Source organism: Oncorhynchus nerka, linkage group LG7, assembly GCF_034236695.1.
Source record: "Oncorhynchus nerka isolate Pitt River linkage group LG7, Oner_Uvic_2.0, whole genome shotgun sequence".
Taxonomy (NCBI): Eukaryota; Metazoa; Chordata; class Actinopteri; order Salmoniformes; family Salmonidae; genus Oncorhynchus; species Oncorhynchus nerka.
Genome location: NC_088402.1, coordinates 73,012,714 through 73,031,696, shown reverse-complemented (window position 1 = coordinate 73,031,696; position 18,983 = coordinate 73,012,714). Strand labels below are relative to the sequence as shown.

Sequence of the window (18,983 nt, the reverse complement as noted above, 5' to 3'; positions counted from 1 at the left end):
AGTGCCTGGATTAGGACCTGCGCCGCTTCCTGTGTGAGGCAGGGTTGTACTCTGCGGATGTTGTAGAGCATGAACCTACAGGAACGGGCCACCGCCTTGATGTTAGTTGAGAACGACAGGGTGTTGTCCAGGATCACGCCAAGGTTCTTAGCGCTCTGGGAGGAGGACACAATGGAGTTGTCAACCGTGATGGCGAGATCATGGAACGGGCAGTCCTTCCCGGGAGGAAGAGCAGCTCCGTCTTGCCGAGGTTCAGCTTGAGGTGGTGATCCGTCATCCACACTGATATGTCTGCCAGACATGCAGAGATGCGATTCGCCACCTGGTCATCAGAAGGGGGAAAGGAGAAGATTAATTGTGTGTCGTCTGCATAGCAATGATAGGAGAGACCATGTGAGGTTATGACAGAGCCAAGTGACTTGGTGTATAGCGAGAATAGGAGAGGGCCTAGAACAGAGCCCTGGGGGACGCCAGTGGTGAGAGCGCGTGGTGAGGAGACAGATTCTCGCCACGCCACCTGGTAGGAGCGACCTGTCAGGTAGGACGCAATCCAAGCGTGGGCCGCGCCAGAGATGCCCAACTCGGAGAGGGTGGAGAGGAGGATCTGATGGTTCACAGTATCAAAGGCAGCCGATAGGTCTAGAAGGATGAGAGCAGAGGAGAGAGAGAGTTAGCTTTAGCAGTGCGGAGCGCCTCCGTGATACAGAGAAGAGCAGTCTCAGTTGAATGACTAGTCTTGAAACCTGACTGATTTGGATCAAGAAGGTCATTCTGAGAGAGATAGCGGGAGAGCTGGCCAAGGACGGCACGTTCAAGAGTTTTGGAGAGAAAAGAAAGAAGGGATACTGGTCTGTAGTTGTTGACATCGGAGGGATCGAGTGTAGGTTTTTTCAGAAGGGGTGCAACTCTCGCTCTCTTGAAGACGGAAGGGACGTAGCCAGCGGTCAGGGATGAGTTGATGAGCGAGGTGAGGTAAGGGAGAAGGTCTCCGGAAATGGTCTGGAGAAGAGAGGAGGGGATAGGGTCAAGCGGGCAGGTTGTTGGGCGGCCGGCCGTCACAAGACGCGAGATTTCATCTGGAGAGAGAGGGGAGAAAGAGGTCAGAGCACAGGGTAGGGCAGTGTGAGCAGAACCAGCGGTGTCGTTTGACTTAGCAAACGAGGATCGGATGTCGTCGACCTTCTTTTCAAAATGGTTGACGAAGTCATCTGCAGAGAGGGAGGAGGGGGGAGGGGAGGAGGATTCAGGAGGGAGGAGAAGGTGGCAAAGAGCTTCCTAGGGTTAGAGGCAGATGCTTGGAATTTAGAGTGGTAGAAAGTGGCTTTAGCAGCAGAGACAGAAGAGGAAAATGTAGAGAGGAGGGAGTGAAAGGATGCCAGGTCCGCAGGGAGGCGAGTTTTCCTCCATTTCCGCTCGGCTGCCCGGAGCCCTGTTCTGTGAGCTCGCAATGAGTCGTCGAGCCACGGAGCGGGAGGGGAGGACCGAGCCGGCCTGGAGGATAGGGGACATAGAGAGTCAAAGGATGCAGAAAGGGAGGAGAGGAGGGTTGAGGAGGCAGAATCAGGAGATAGGTTGGATAAGGTTTGAGCAGAGGGAAGAGATGATAGGATGGAAGAGGAGAGAGTAGCGGGGGAGAGAGAGCGAAGGTTGGGACGGCGCGATACCATCCGAGTAGGGGCAGTGTGGGAAGTGTTGGATGAGAGCGAGAGGGAAAAGGATACAAGGTAGTGGTCGGAGACTTGGAGGGGAGTTGCAATGAGGTTAGTGGAAGAACAGCATTAGTAAAGATGAGGTCGAGCGTATTGCCTGCCTTGTGAGTAGGGGGGGAAGGTGAGAGGGTGAGGTCAAAAGAGGAGAGGAGTGGAAAGAAGGAGGCAGAGAGGAATGAGTCAAAGGTAGACGTGGGGAGGTTAAAGTCGCCCAGAACTGTGAGAGGTGAGCCGTCCTCAGGAAAGGAGCTTATCAAGGCATCAAGCTCATTGATGAACTCTCCGAGGGAACCTGGAGGGCGATAAATGATAAGGATGTTAAGCTTGAAAGGGCTGGTAACTGTGACAGCATGGAATTCAAAGGAGGCGATAGACAGATGGGTAAGGGGAGAAAGAGAGAATGACCACTTGGGAGAGATGAGGATCCCGTGCCACCACCCCGCTGACCAGAAGCTCTCGGGTGTGCGAGAACACGTGGGCGGACGAAGAGAGAGCAGTAGGAGTAGCAGTGTTATCTGTGGTGATCCATGTTTCCGTCAGTGCCAAGAAGTCGAGGGACTGGAGGGAGGCATAGGCTGAGATGAACTCTGCCTTGTTGGCCGCAGATTGGCAGTTCCAGAGGCTACCGGAGACCTGGAACTCCACGTGGGTCGTGCGCGCTGGGACCACCAGATTAGGGTGGCGCGGCCACGCGGTGTGGAGCGTTTGTATGGTCTGTGCAGAGAGGAGAGAACAGGGATAGACAGACACATAGTTGACAGGCTACAGAAGAGGCTACGCTAATGCAAAGGAGATTGGAATGACAAGTGGACTACACGTCTCGAATGTTCAGAAAGTTAAGCTTACGTAGCAAGAATCTTATTGACTAAAATGATTAAAATGATACAGTACTGCTGAAGTAGGCTAGCTGGCAGTGGCTGCGTTGTTGACTTTGTAGGCTAGCTGGCAGTGGCTGCGTTGTTGGCACTACACTAATCAAGTCGTTCCGTTGAGTGTGATAGTTTCTACAGTGGTGCTATTCGGGGCTAGCTGGCTAGCTAGCAGTGTTGATTACGTTACGTTGCGTTAAAAGAACGACAATAGCTGGCTAGCTAACCTAGAAAATCGCTCTAGACTACACAATTATCTTTGATACAAAGACGGCTATGTAGCTAGCTACGATCAAACAAATCAAACCGTTGTACTGTAATGAAATGAAATGAAAATGTGATACTACCTGTGGAGCGAATGCGACCGGTTGTTGAGTGAGGAAGTTCTATTCGGTAGACGTTGGCTAGCTGTTGGCTAGCTAGCAGTGTCTCCTACGTTAAGGACGACAAATAGCTGGCTAGCTAACCTCGGTAAATTAAGATAATCACTCTAAGACTACACACTCTAAACTACACAATTATCTTGGATACGAAGACAGCAAAGACAACTATGTAGCTAGCTAACACTACACTAATCAAGTCGTTCAGTTGAGTGTAATAGTTTTTACAGTGCTGCTATTCGGAAGACGGTGGACGTTTGCTAGCTGGCTAGCTGGCTAGCTGCTGGGCAGATAGCAGTGTAGACTACGTTAGGACGACGAAATACGATAATTACGCAATTATCTTTGATACAAAGACGGCTATGTAGCTAGCTAAGAAGAAATTGCTAAGATTAGACAAATCAAACCGTTGTACTATAATGAAATGTAATGAAAAGTTATACTACCTGCAGACCGAAGTGCTCGGATGCGACCGCTCGCTCCAACCCGGAAGTGAAATATAAGTGAAATATTCTGTCTGTAAACAATTGTTGGAAAAATGACTTGTGTCATGCACAAAGTAGATCTCCTAACCAACTTGCCAAAACTATAGTTTGTTAACAAGCCATTTGTGGAGTGGTTGAAAAACAACTTTTTATGACTCTAACCTAAGTGTATGTAAACTTCCAACTCCAACTGTATTTTACTTTAATGGAGAACACTGACTATCTTTCTGTCTCTTTTCTTCCTCTGCAGGGCATCCATGATCCGTAACCACAACAATAACTCCCTCTCTACCCCTCCTCAGCCCCTGCGCTACAGAACCTCTAAGAGTGACCTGTCAGAGAGCGACCTGTCCACCTCCTCCACACTCCCTGTGTCCAGACTGCCCATGCCCCAGTCAGGAAGACCCCGCCTTTCATCCTCCCCAGGCGGAGGGGTATACTCCCGCCTCATCAGGCCCCAGGCTTCCCTGCTGAGACCCCCTCCCACCCCCGACAGCCCACAAATCGGCTTCCATAGCAACACCAGTGGCAGTGGCAGTCACAGCAGCATCTCGTCTCCGGGGTTGATGAGCCTGTGCAGCGGAGGTGGGGTCGGAGGAGGTGGGGTCGGAGGAGGTGGGGTTGGAGGTGGAGGGGAGCTGGTGCCTGTAGCCCTGGCTCAATGTGAGGGGGGAGGAGATATGGGCTTCAGTGTGACGGCCGGGGGACAGGGGGGCAGGCTGGCCCTGATCAAGAGGGTCTGGGATAAGAGGCAGTGCTCCTCCCTACAGCCAGGGGATGCCATCATGAAGATCAACGGAGTAGACGTCCAGAGTCTCAGCTTTGCACAGGTACTGAGGAGGGAAACGTGGAGAGAAAGAAGATATGAAAGAGATGGAGAATACATAAGATTAGGTCAAGTTAAATCAGATATACTAAATTGATACCTTTCCCTCCAGATACAACGAGTTCTCCAGGAATACACCAAACAAAAAGAAGTTATCCTATTGGTTCACAGAGGAGGTAAGAACATTAGTTACTTTACTGCAAACTTGTTTTTAGGAGATTTTATTTACTGCATTCATTACATTGTTTCTCAGTAATGAATAAAACCTAAAGAAAGTCTCTCAACAATTCCTTTAGTGATGTTATTCCCCGTCTTCAGGTTTCCATCATTCTTCCATCTCCCCCAACTCTATACGGAAAGTCCCCTCACCACTCCTTCACCCCCCTCCTTCACCTGTGGCCGTAGACAAGAACCCATCGCCCCCTGCAGTTGTCCTCTTCCCACCCCGTCCCACCTCCACCCCTCCTCCCCCTCCCCCAGCCATGGTGCGCTCCTTTCTGGTCCAGAGCACCAGTTTCCTGGAGTCAGTCCCAGTCACCCTCACCATGGAGCCCAAAGACTGGCTGAACGCGGGCATAGAGGATGAGAGGGACAGGGGGGTGGTGGTCCCAGGACCAGGGCAAGAGGGAGGGGGACGGAATCGTGTACCCCGGGGATTCGATGTGGAGCTGAGGAGGAAGCCAGGAGAGGGGTTCGGATTTGTCATCGCTTCACAGGATGTAGAGAAGGGGAAAGGTGAGAACTAATTAATTTGTAGCAGAACACATGTCATTTTACATTGGAAAATATGCATCTTCTTATTGATTGGATTGAGTTTCAGTTTTCCCTTGCTTGAAAGTCGGTGAGGTATTGGATTGCAGTTTCTGCAGAAAATAGGAACCATAACTTTTTAGACCAAATCCCTTATCTTGTCCCCAACAAATGTCAATGGCAGTCATCACCCAGTGAAAAGTCAGTCTTTCGCATGAAGAGAAAGGCTTCCTAACCGGACACACTGTTCTGTAGTTTGATGAATAAATCATTATGGCTGCATAACAGTCACTGAGTCATGATGATGAGTCACAGGTCTCTGTCACTTAAAGACAGCCCCCCCCCCCAACTAGCCCCATGATGATGTCAGCCTGCGCACTGCTCATGATCTTTTTAGTGTTTCAGCCAGCACTCCAGATAATATGGAGTCATAAAACACAAAAACAGTCCAATGACAACAAAAAAACAGTCCAATGACAGCACTGCATTTACCCCATTTCCCTTCCCCATCATGCTGAAGCTGGGATCTTGTTACGCCGCTTCCTTCCTAGTGTTTGCGTTTGTGTGTGTGTATGTGTGTGTGTGTGTGTGTGTGTGTGTGTGTGTGTGCGTGTGCGTGTGCGTGCGCGTGCGTGCGTGTGCGTGTGTGTGTGTGTGTGTGTGCGTGCGTGCGTGCGTGTGTGTGTGTTGAAGTGTAACATTGCTGTTATAGGGTGTAATATTTTGTGTGGTGGTGCCCATGTGTTCAAGTGCATTTTATGAATATGTATGTGTGTGGGATTTGCGTGTGTACTACATACACTAGCCCTCGTGACAATTAATGGAATCAATAGTGAGATTATCCAGCGTGAAGCCCCATGCCACAGGGCTATTAGGAGCTAAGCCACACAGGTTTTATATGTGTCAGTGCTCTTATCTACATCAGCCTGTCAGCTCCATTTGCCTCCAACAGAATAACCTTTTGATGATAACATGCTGCTTTACACCAATACAATCCTAAGCCTACTGTAACACTACAGTATACTGCACCTCTGCAACTCTGTCACGTTACAGATGTAGGATCTTAATTTGACCTATATTGTCACAGAAAAATAATCCTGCAACAACAGGATTTGAATGTTTAGTTCATAATGTTGCTTGATCGGTGCTTAGGCTCTTAGCTGGCCAAAAGTAGTCTACATGAAAAGTTCAATACTGTTAATAAAATTGTGTGTTAGTGTGGGTTTTCAGTGAATTTATGAAAATCATTGAACTCATCTGCAGCAACATAAGTGATCAAATTAAGATCCTACACCCTTAACAGCACAATGAAGCTAGTTTGTGTTCTCATTGTGGCTGTGAAGGGGAAAACATCCCACCTGATAAATTATTAGCTAGAGGGCATTAATTAAATACCAGGTTAGCTACAGTATACCAACCATTCCATCCCACTGGGCACAGATGTCCATTCATCGTATATTCCACGTTGGTTCAACGTAATTTAATTTAAATGTTGCGGAAACAACTGTGATTCAACCAGTGTTTGCCCAGCAGTTTCCCCTCTCTTTGTATTTGCCTCTCTGGCCAATTCTAATGCAGTTCAATTTGCTTTAAGGGCAAAGCTAACATACATTAATGCTGTCTTGTCTCAACAGCACAAAGAATGTCTCTCTCTCCATTATCCTCTCACACCTGCATTTCACCTCTGTCTTATCTCAATAACCATAGTCTCCATCTCCCTGCCTCGCTCTCTCTCTCTCTCTCTCTCTCTCTCTCTCTCTCTATTCCATAATCTATCCTTTTCTATATACCACACTCTCCCTCCCTTTTCTCTGCAGTGAAAGGATTCAGTCTGGTTTCTCTAAAGATTAAAACTCCCTCCCCCCTCTCTCTCCCGCCTCTCTCGCTCTCAATCTCTCTCTCTCTCTGAATTGCTTTAGACGTTACACTGAACCAGAGCAACAGCAGGGACATGTTTTAGTTCATTGTGTTTTTATTGGTCTGACCCCATTCATTTAGATGTAAGCATCTCCAAGCTGTTTTGTTGGAATTCAGGATTTTTTTGCGCTACATATGTAATTCAAAGAGCCATGTTGGAAAGACTGCAGTCTGCTTTGAGAACTGTCAAGGACTCCAAACGTAATTATGTTGCGACTTTCTGGTTACTGGTTGAATGCTGTCTGTTAAAATGCTTTGTGTGAGTTCTGCCACTGTATGAGTATGTCTGCGTTTGTGCGTACGTGTGTATGTGCGTGCATGTGTGTGTGTGTGTGTGTATGTGCGTGCATGTGTGTGTGTGTGTATGAACATTTTGTTTAATTTAAATTAACATGACAGATTTGCATCAAAGCTGTCAATTAGTTCAACATCTGCAATATGTTTCTCATACTGTTTCCTTGAGCACCATTGGAGTTTCAGTCATTCATGGCCTGAGGTGTACTGTAAGCAGTTAACAGTTGTACTGTAGCTGTGGATGTAATCCTACAAGTGGTAATTGTAGTGGTAAAAGTACCAGTAATAATAATAATAAATGTAATTTGTATTGCGCTTTTCATTAGAGTTATTTGAAAGCTCTACCGAAGAATAAAAAATATATATACATACAATAAAAATAACACATTTAGAATCAAGGCTGGTAAAAGTTTAGAGGGGTGCAGCGGTTCTCTGATGGTCAGGGAGAGTAATTCCATAGGCGAGGGGCAAGGCAGCAGAAGGCTCGGTCCCCCATAGTTCGGAGTCGTGTCTTGGGGACTTGAAGCAGTGGTGAGTGGTAGGTGGAGACTGCAAGGTGGCTCGCTGTTTGAGATGAGGTCACTGATGTAGGTGTGGCTCAGTCCATTCAAGGCTTTAAATACAAACATGACAATGTCGATCCTGTAGTTGACTGGTAGCCAGTGGAGTTGGGCCAGGATCGGTGTGATATGGTCCGAATTCTTGGTCCTGGTCAGAACCTTGGCAGCACTGTTCTGGATTAGTTGGAGCCTCTGTACTGATTTGGCTGGGAGGTCCCCAAACAGAACATTTCCGTAGTCGATCCGAGAGAAGAGGAAGGCGTGGATGAGTTTCTCTGCATCTGGCTGGGAGAGTGATGGTATGACCCGGGTAATGTTTTTAAGAGGAAAAATTATGTTTGACATATTTTTTTGATCTAACAGTTTGTCAGAGAAGCACACACACACAAAACATACTCACACACACACAAAACATACTCACACACACACAAAACATACTCACACACGCACAAAACATACTCACACACACACAAAACATACTCACACATACACAAAACATACTCACACACACACAAAACATACTCACACACACACAAAACATACTCACACATACACAAAACATACTCACACACACACAAAACATACTCACACACACAAAACATACTCACACATACACAAAACATACTCACACACACACAAAACATACTCACACACACACAAAACATACTCACACACACACAAAAGATACTCACACACACACAAAACATACTCACACACACACAAAACATACTCACACACACACAAAACATACACACACACAAAACATACTCACACACACACAAAACATACTCACACACACACAAAACATACTCACACACACACAAAACATACTCACACACACACAAAACATACTCACACACACACAAAACATACTCACACACACACAAAACATACTCACACACACACAAAACATACTCACACACACACACAAAACATACTCACACACACACAAAACATACTCACACACACAATTTTTCACCTTAGCTGCCCTCTGTGTCGCTGATGTTGTGCATGACAGAGAGGGTGAGTCAGTGTGAGTGATGTTTTGTAAGCTAAGTTGAGGGGGAGGGCTGGGTAAGTTTGGACAGTGTTCTTCTCACAGTCAGGGAAAATGTCAAGCAAGCACAAACATCAAAGACTGAATAAAGTGTGCTTGAAAGAGAGAGTATATTTAAATAGGTCAGTATAGACCAGGGAACTGTTAGTGTCCTTTGCTAATAGAAGGCTAATTATGCAGAATGTAACCACATTTTGCTTACAGTTTAGAAATGACTTTAAGGACTGTAGTATTGGAATAGAGAGATGGACAGAGGGAATTATTTCATTCTAGAGTTTATAGATATCAGAGTCAACCATTCTTTGCTTGTCGCTGGTACTACAAAAGGTTGAAAAACACTGTTAGAAGACATGTCATATCAAAAGGACAGGAAATGGTCCTTGTTGTGTCGGGGATAGAGCGATGGACTGATTGATGGGGGGGATGACGGAGGACAAATTAGTTTTGGAGATGGAAAGAGAAAGAGAAAAGCAGACGGAAGAGAGTAGATACTGACTTAAGTGCAGTCAAAAACAGCCAAGGTTTAGTTACAGCTTGTTTTGAGGGATTCTGCCGCAAACCAGGATGATTTCCAACTTGTCTCTCTGTTCTTTCTCTTAGATGACCTTACTCACTAGTTCCTCACTGTGACTTTTAAAGAGGTTTTCTAATTAGCCACAAACTCTAATGAAAATACAATTATTGGGGAGAAACAGGGCAGTTTCAGTCTCTTGAGATGTGTTTAACCTTAAAAAAATGTTTTGTTAAACGTTCAAGTATATACTGCAGCAATGTGCTTCAACCAGGGGTGTGGTGTCTGAGGGTTGAGATACATGTTCTTCTGTGCCACTGTACCGATCCAGGACTAATTAGGGGTTGAGGTTTTACTGTGGAACTTCAATACCTGCCTTTCTCTCTCTCTCTCTCTCTCTTTCTCTCTCTCTCTCTCTCTCTCTCTCTCTCTCTCTCTCGCTCTCTCTTTCTCTCTCTCTCTCTCTCTCTCTCTCTCTCTCTCTCTCTCTCTCTCGCTCTCTCTTTCTCTCTCTCTCTCTCTCTCTCTCTCTCTCTCTCTCTCTCTCTCTCTCTCTCTCTCTCCATCTCTATTCAATATACTTTGACATGGAAAGTAAAACACTTACATTGTCAAAGTAAACATACAACAACGATGAGCCAATAAGACAGGAACATACTAGACTGTTAGTAATAATAATGTTAATAACTTTACCACAAATAAAACTTGTTATTGTTATTCGCTCTCTCTCGCACGCTCTTTTCAGCTGCCTCCCTCCTCCCTCACCGGTTCATGACGGTGCGTCGGGGCAGTCCTGCAGCGAGGAGCGGTCAGATACGGCCTGGTGACCGGTTGGAGGCTGTTCAGGGGCATTCTGTGGTGACCCTTCCACACCGGGAGCTCGCCCACATCCTCCGCAGAGCTGGAAACACCCTACGTCTCACCATCATCCCCCGTCCTAGCACCTGTGAGCATAGAGAAATACACACAATGTTATACACACACACATTTCCAAAAACACAATAAAAACTGAAATGCACACAATCCACTTGCTTGCATACTCCCCATTAATGCTCAGAGAATAACTAAGACACTATGCATCTCCCTGTACTGAAGCGTTAACTTCTTGTACCTATCTATGCTAACCACTCTCCCTTATTTCTTTCCCAGACTCCTCCAGCCTATCAGAGACCACAGATTATGACCCCAATTACACAAGCAGGAAAGGTCACAGGTCACGACCCAAGGTGAGGACAGCAGCCATCCATTATGTTTGTGTCAATGATCCACACCTTTTTAAGAGTAAGCCCAAATTCATCTGCAAAACACTGACATGTATTTTCCACTTTAAGTTGAGATCTCGATCTCATTCTGTCCATCTCTCCCTCCATGTTTCTTATAGCATGACTCTAGGTATTACAGTGTGGATCTAGACCGCGGGCAGACAGGGTTTGGGTTCAGCCTGCGAGGGGGCAGTGAGTACAACATGGGTCTGTATGTATTGGGACTGATGGAGGGGGGACCTGCCTCACGCAGCCACAAAATACAGGTGAGTGTATTGTATATCTCTTTAAAGAATGGGGTGTCTAATATTTCACAGTAAACTGTAAGTTATCTCAACTCAGGAAATCCAGTTTTGTTGACAAAACATGATATTACGTACATTATGAGATACTATTTCATACAACAACTGACTATGCTGTCACTGTGTACTGTAGGTGAGTGACCAGTTGGTGGAGATCAACGGGGACAGCACAACAGGGATGACCCACAGCCAAGCAGTAGAGCAGATACGCAGGGGAGGACACCACATATACCTGGTTCTAAAGAAAGGCAATGGATACGTCCCTGACTACGGTAAGATAGAGAAAAGGACAGGGGGGTGGAAACACTGTAAAACCCCAGAGACACTCCTCCTACTGCGCAAACTGTCACTCAGTTTCATTTGATTTTAAGAGACAAGGTGTGAGAAAAGAATAGGTGGGATGAGGACTGAGGAAAAGGTGTCAATATACTAGAGAGAATCATGACATTCAACTTAGCATAGCCACTAGAGAATCCTCCTCAAACTGTCACAACTTATGTTGTTTATCTGTTTTTGGTGTATAATTTCTCTCTTGGGTGTATAGTATCTCTTGGGTGTATAGTATCTATCGGGTGTATAATATCTATCTTGGTTGTATATTTCTCTTTGGTGTATATTATCTCTCTTGGGTGTACAGTATCTGTCTTGGGTGTATAGTATCTATCTAGGGTGTATAATATCTCTCTTGGGTGTATAATATCTATCTTGGGTGTATATTTCTCTTTGGTGTATAATATCTAGCTTGGGTGTATATTTCTCGTTGGTGTATAATATCTAGCTTGGGTGTATAGTATCTCTCTTGGGTGTATAGTATCTCTCTTGTGTGTATAGTATCTCTCTTGGGTGTATAGTATCTCTCTTGGGTGTATAGTATCTCTCTTGGGTGTATAATATCTCTCTTGGGTGTATAGTACCTCTCTTGGGTGTATAATATCATTCATTCTTTGGACTCTCCATCTCCATGTTCTATCTTACCTTCACCAACACGTTTCCCTTTGCTCTCTCTTTATTTCTTGTCTTCTTTCCCTTTTTCATATTACCCCTACACATCTTTCTCTAATTATTCTATCTTCCTCCGTTCCTCTTCTCTCCCTCTCAGTGGAGCTGTCCAGTCTGTCTCTATGTATGACCAACTCCAAGCTAGGAGAGCCTTGCTTCTATGTCATCGGCCGGACAGAGAATACGCGGTTGGTGATCGTTCCTGTTAGTCCTCCATTTATTTGTCTCTCTACATTCCTCTTCTCCTCACTTCCTATGTTGTCTTTACAGTCGTCGTTGCTGAAAATATATTATGTGTCACTGTAGGTCGACATCCTCATCGTGAGACCATGATCACCCACGTGCTGAAATCATATGTTGAATTGTCTTGAGACCGGGGTATAACTAAAGGGGTTCTATGTTCTGCTGCGGTTAAGGTGACGCTATTGTCAAACGCACGTTAGTTTGCAATTTCATCATGTCAAAACTGGTGCACGGGCATTTTCCAGCCCTAGCGCTCCGATGGGCACTGATAGGACCAACCAAAAGCTGGTTTTAGCGGTAACCCAGTTGGTTATGGCATGAATTTTGACAGCGGAAACGCATCCTATCCAGCCGTGACGCTCACTGCCCATATGCACATGGAACAAGAGTAGTCTAATGTGCTTTTGGGGCATGTATACTTCGTATTTAGAAACATAAAAAACTGATGTTTTTCCCATTTCATTTTATTTGATTAAAATCTTAGCATATCCTCGCCTCCTCTCAATGAAGTCTTTTTTTTGTCTGCCCAATGCAATCTCAAAGCAGTCAAGACTGACAATAAAGGGTTTGGCTCCTGAGACAAAAAATATAAAGTTTGAAAGGAGTAAAACAGTGAGCTGACATTCAATTTTTATCTATGCATTGTAGGCGTTCTGATTGGCCAGTGAGGGGCCAAGCCTCTACAAACCCACAACTTGTTTATCCATTAAAACCCAGCCGTTTCGCGACAATGCAGTAAATGCGACTATAATTGTGACATTGAAAATAGCAAAAATATTTCTGACACACCCCTTAACCTATAGCGCTACCACCTGCGCTTAGATTGACCATTGCCTTAGGTTTGTTAAAATAGAGCCCTATAGCTTAAACCTCAGTTTTAAAAATGACTTAGCCAGGTAAATCAATTACAACCAATATCCCTTGGTTGAATTATTTATAGTGTGCAACTTGCCAGTAGTGTTCCTGAATGTAAAAGAGAGCTAGTGATCTATATGCTTCAACAGCACAGTTGACATTCTGCATGAGAGCACACAATGTTGATAAGTACTGTAATATAATGAAGGGTTACCTGAGGGTCAGGGAAGTAGCAGCTGTTGTTACACAACACAACCTACACACATACAGCTACAGCTTCTGACAGAGAAATGCTCTGTGAACTCTGGAGTTCTTCTACAGTGATTATATAACATCACCTGCTTCTCTAACTCTCCTTATTCTCTTCTCCACCTATTCATTGTGCTCTCTCTGTTCCCTGCTTCCTATGTCCTGTCTCTGTGTGTTCATCAGTCCGTGAGCGCAGAGTCACCTCCCCCTCCCTCCCACAGCAGCACCCCGAGGAGCAGAGTGTGGCTCCAGTAGACCTGGCCCGCCTGGAGGGCCGCATCCACAGATCCAAGGTGAAGAAGCGGGGCAGGTCTTCGAAAGGGGAGATAAAGGAAGAAGAAAGGAAGCAGATCAGCGAGAGGAAGGAGCAGGGGCAGTAAGACACAGCCTTGATTCAGACCCTGATCCTGAAAGACAGGAGGAGGGCAGTGAGACAGGGGGTGGTGGAGTGTGAGAGAGGACTCAGGTGAGAGGGAAGGATAGCAGGAGGAAGAGCAGGAACAAGGGAGGCTCTCACAGTTTACCCAGAGATGCACTGAGGAACTATGACAATGATGATATACACACAGAGGCGGAAGGAGGGAGGGAGGGAGATAAAGAGAGGAAAAGCAGGAGTGAGGAGAGGGTCAGGAAGAGGGAGAACAATGAGAAAACTGAGGGAAATGAAGAAGCAGAGGAGGTGAACGAAAGGGGGTAGGAGGATGTGGAGGAATAAGAGGTGAAAGAGGAGGAGGAAGATGAAGAGGAGGAGGATGCTTACCTCCCCATTCCTAACCAAAGTCTGTCCAGGCTCAAGCAAGTCTGTGAGGAAGAGGATGTGGAAGAGAAGGCCAGGAACAGGAGAGAATGGGAAATGGAAAGAGAGAGGGTGTTGGAGGATGAGAGGTTGAGGGAGATAAAGTGGGAGAATAGAAATTATGAGGACAGTGGTGAGGATCATGAACAGATTGAATGGGTGGCGAGAGAGAGCTCTCAGTCCCTGAGCAGATTAAATGGGTGGAGAGAGAGAGTTCTCAGTCCCTGAGCCGATTGAATGGGTGGAGAGATAGAGCTCTCAGTCCCTGAGCAGATTGAATGGGTGGAGAGAGAGAGCTCTCAGTCCCTGAACAACCTGCTCTCCTTGGAGTCTCGCGAGTCCTCTCCACTACAGAGAGAACCCTTTTTCTTCCTCACTACATCCTCAGAGCTGGAGAACGCAGAGTGTGGAGCCAGCCACTCGGACGGCAGTATTCCTGCTGCCTATGTCTCTGGCCTCTCCCTGGCCCTCACAGAAGGGGCCGTTCTGGGGGCACCGTGCCTGCTACTCCCAGGCTCCTGGCTCACACCCAGCCAACAGAGGATTGGGTTCATACAGGAGAACAGGGTTATAGGAGAACAGTGAGAAAGAGGGAGAGGAAGAGGAGTCATATAATAATTGGTAATCTAGCGGTGACTGCCAAAATAAAGGAATCAACAACATAAAGTGTCTTAATAGGGTGTTGGGCCTTGGCATAGATTTGACAAGTATCTGAAACGTTATTTGAGGGATGTGACACCATTCTTCCACGAGAAATTCCATAATTTGGTGTTTTATTGATGGTGGTGGAAAACTGTCTCAGGCGCCGCTCTAGAATCTCTCATTAGTGTTCAATTGGGTTGAAATCTGGTGACTGAGACAGACAGACCACTATGCTCCTTTGAGACCCGTCTTTTATGCATGGTCCTAAGCCAGATGGGATGTTAATGGCTTAATTAACTGTGGAACCACATCTGTTTCGAAGCACCTGCTTTCAACATACTTTGTATCTCTCATTTACACAAGTGTTTCCTTTATTTTGGCAGTTACCTGTCGTAGCGAAGCGAAAATATACACACTGTTTGAAGAAAGCATAATCATATCATTCTGAGGGCCCAGGATCAGTGACAGTATCAAACCATGTCCCCTTTGGAATATACCGTACACTTGCTTTTTCAAACTACACACAACGCTACTCACTCAGTTTGTTTTACTGTGACTTTTTGGTAATGTTGTATTATACAGTAATATTCTTTGTGCCTTTTAACAGCTGGTTTCTGGCTGATGTTAATCAACTGTTGATCATGTTTATTTGTACATATTTTAAGATGTTCCAGTGGAACACAAACTCTGTATTTTCTCTGCTTGTTCACTTTATGCAGCTCTCTTCTCTGCTCTCCCTCAGGAGTTGCCATAGAATTGTCCTCGTGTTTGGGGACACTGGAAGACTGTCTCAGGGGACAATGGAGACAGTATACAGTACATTAAATGATACCTCATGCTACTGAGCAATAATATGCGACAGTCCCAGGCTATACTATGTCCAGTCCACCATACACTCTTAGACAAATAGGTGCTATCTAGAACCTAAAAAGGGTTCTTCGCCTGTCCCCATAGAGAAACCTTTGAAAAACCATTTCCACCGATTGTTCTATATTGAACCCAAAAGGGTTCTACCGGGAACCAAAAAGGGTTATCTTATGTGGACAGCCAAAGAATCCATTTGGAACACTTTTTTAAGAGTGTAGATGTGTAGATATTTAAGAGTGTAGATATGGTTAGAAGGGAAGGGGTGGTATTGTATCGTAACATTCTTCTGACTATTCATTTGGAGAATGAAATAGATCCATGAGGTTGTTCTGTGTATTGATTTGATCGTGGTGACTTTCAGAGCAACGTGACTTCGACAGACAGTTTGTGCTGTGTGCAATCTCTATAATGTAAAGATATTTGTATGAAATAAATAACTAAATGCTATTGAATATACAATATTGAGTGGAGCCCTGATTAGTATTGTTGATATTGTGGAATATAATAATATATGTAACAGATATACTAAAAACATTTGAATCAATATGATATATTTGTGTTGTGATATTGGATACGTATCAGGGTATTATGTGCAAACGTATATATAAAAAATATTACCAAAGTTATACATTATGCACATACAGTACCAGTCAAAAGTTTGGACACACCTACTCATTCAAGGGTTTTTCTTTATTTTAACTATTTTGTACATTGCAGAATAGTAGTGAAGACATCAAAACTATGAAATAACACATATGGAATCATGTAGTAACCAAAGAAGTGTTAAACAAATCCAAATATATTTTAGATGTTCTATTCTTCAAAGTAGCCACCCTTTGCCTTCATGACAGCTTTGCATACTCTTGGTATTCTCTCAACGAGCTTCGTGAGGAATGCTTTTCCAACAGTCTTTGTCAGGATTTGGCCAGGGTTGTTCCGGTTTTTGGTCACTAGATGCCCCCATTGTGCCTTTTGACCTTTTGTTTTCCCTTGATCCCCATTATTATTTGCACCTGTGCCTCGTTTCCCCTGATTGTATTTAAACCCTTTGTTTTCCTCAGTCCTTTGCTCTGTGTTTGTATGTTAGCACCCAGCCCTAGTATTCTGTTAACTCTTGTTGATCCCGGTGGACGCTCTTGTGGAAATTCTGTTTTTTGTTCTTGTTTATTTATTTTTGAGTATCTTTTGAGGCTTTTTGTGCTATACCTACCACCTTGTGGATTTACCTTTTTGTCTTGGAGGATTACCTTTGTTCTTGTGGAATTCCTTTTGAGGTTGTGGAGTTACATGTGTTCCTGAAGGACTTCACTTTTTACTACATTAAATACACCGTCTCAAGTACTGCTGTGTCTGCCTCATCTTCTGGGTTCTGCCGACTATTCGTGGCTCAGTTGGTTAAGTGACTGTTTCTCACTCCGGAGACCCGGGTTCGTAACCGGTTCCTGACAGTCTTGAAGAACTTCCCACATATGTTGAGCACTTGTTGGCTGCTTTTCCTTCACTCTGCAGTCCAACTCATCCCAAACCATCTCAATTGGGTCATTAGGTGTGTTGGGTCATTGTCCTGTTGAAAAACAAATGATAGTCCCACTAAGCGCTAACCAGACGGGATGGTGTATTGCTGCAGAATGCTGTGGTAGCCATGTTAAGTGTGCATTGAATTCGAAATATATCATCAAAAGTGTGACCAGAAAAGCACCCCCACACCTCCTCCTCCAGGCTTCACAGTGGGAATCTCACATGCAGAGATCATCCGTTCACCTACTCTGTGTCTCACAAAGACACGGCGGTTGGAACCAAATATCTCAAATTTGGACTCATCAGACCAAAGGACAGATTTCCACCGGTCTAATGTCCATTGCTCGTGTTTCTTGGCCCAAGCAAGTCTCTCCTTCTTATTGGTGTCCTTTAACAATTTGACCATGAAGGCCTGATTCACGCAGTCTCCTCTGAACAGTTGATGTTGAGATGTTTCTGTTACTTGAACTCTGTGAAGAATTTATTTGAGCTGCGATCTGAAGTGCAGTTAACTCTGCTGTTGAGGATAAGTTCATTAGAAGTAACTCTGGGTCTTCCTTTCCTGTGGCGGTCCTCACGAGAACCAGTTTCATCATAGCGTTTGATGGTTTTTGCGACAGCACTTGAAGAAACTTTTAAAATTCTTGAAATGTTCTGTTTTGACTGACCTTCGTGTCTTAAAGTAATGATCAACTATTGTTTCTCGTTGCTTATTTGAGCTGTTCTTACCAAAATATGGTCTTGGTCTTTTACCAAATAGGGCTATCTTCTGTATACCACTCTGACACCTTTCACCACAGATGCGGAAGGGCGATATTGGCGGATTGGAATGCAGCCCATGCGAAACAATGGATTTCTCGAGCTTAACATACAGATTTTTATATTATGTTAATTTGATTTCACCTTTTTTAAGGTGTTGTTTTGTCTATATCCAACCCACACACCATTCATCTACCCAGTATTTAATGACCCTAATCCTGGCCGCACCGCGGATATCTGTGGGGACTGCGGGTAAATGAGTCAACTGAGTCAAACCGTGCATTAGTAATGTGCATGTACTTCAATGTTATAGAGACTTGAGTGGCTTCTGTCAGAGAATCAAATCAATTACAGTACCAGTCAAAAGTTTGGACACACCTACTCATTCAAGTGTTTTCTACATGGTAGAATAATAGTGATGACATCAAAACTATGAAATATCACATATGGAATCATGTAGTAACCACTGTGTCTTTGTGAGATGTAAAGTAGGTGAACAGATGATCTCTGCATGTCTAGTTCCCACCGTAAAGCATGGAGGAGGAGGTGTGATGCTGTGGGGGTGCTTTGCTGGTGACACTGTCTGTGATTTATTTAGAATTCAAGGCACACTTAACCAGCATGACTACCACATAATTCTGCAGCGATACACTATCCCATCTGGTTTACGCTTAATGGGACTATCATTTGTTTTTCAAGAGGACAAAGACCCAACACACCTCCAGGCTGTGTAAGGGTTATTTGACAAAGAAGGAGAGTGATGGAGTGCTGGATCAGATGACCTGGTCTCCACAATCACCTGACCTCAACCCAATTGAGATGGTTCGGGATGAGTTGGACTGCAGGGTGAAGGGAAAGCAGCCAGCAAGTGCTCAGCATATGTGGGAACTCCTTCAAGACGGTTGGAAAAGCATTCCAGGTGAAGCTTTAAATATGGACTTGGTCTTTTACCAAATAGGGCTGTCTACTGTATACTACCCCTACCATGTTTATTTATTTATTTATTTCACCTTTATTTAACCAGGTAGGCTAGTTGAGAACAAGTTCTCATTTGCAACTGCGACCTGGCCAAGATAAAGCATAGCAGTGTGAACAGACAACACAGAGTTACACATGTCACAACACAATTGGCT

At 44.9% G+C, this 18,983-nt stretch overlaps 1 pseudogene; it reads left to right on the top strand.

Annotated features, from left to right (window-relative positions):
* Nucleotides 1–13,604, top strand: part of LOC115132833 (membrane-associated guanylate kinase, WW and PDZ domain-containing protein 3-like) — an 86,374-nt pseudogene extending 72,770 nt beyond the window's left edge.
* The last annotated feature ends 5,379 nt before the right edge of the window (nucleotides 13,605–18,983 follow it).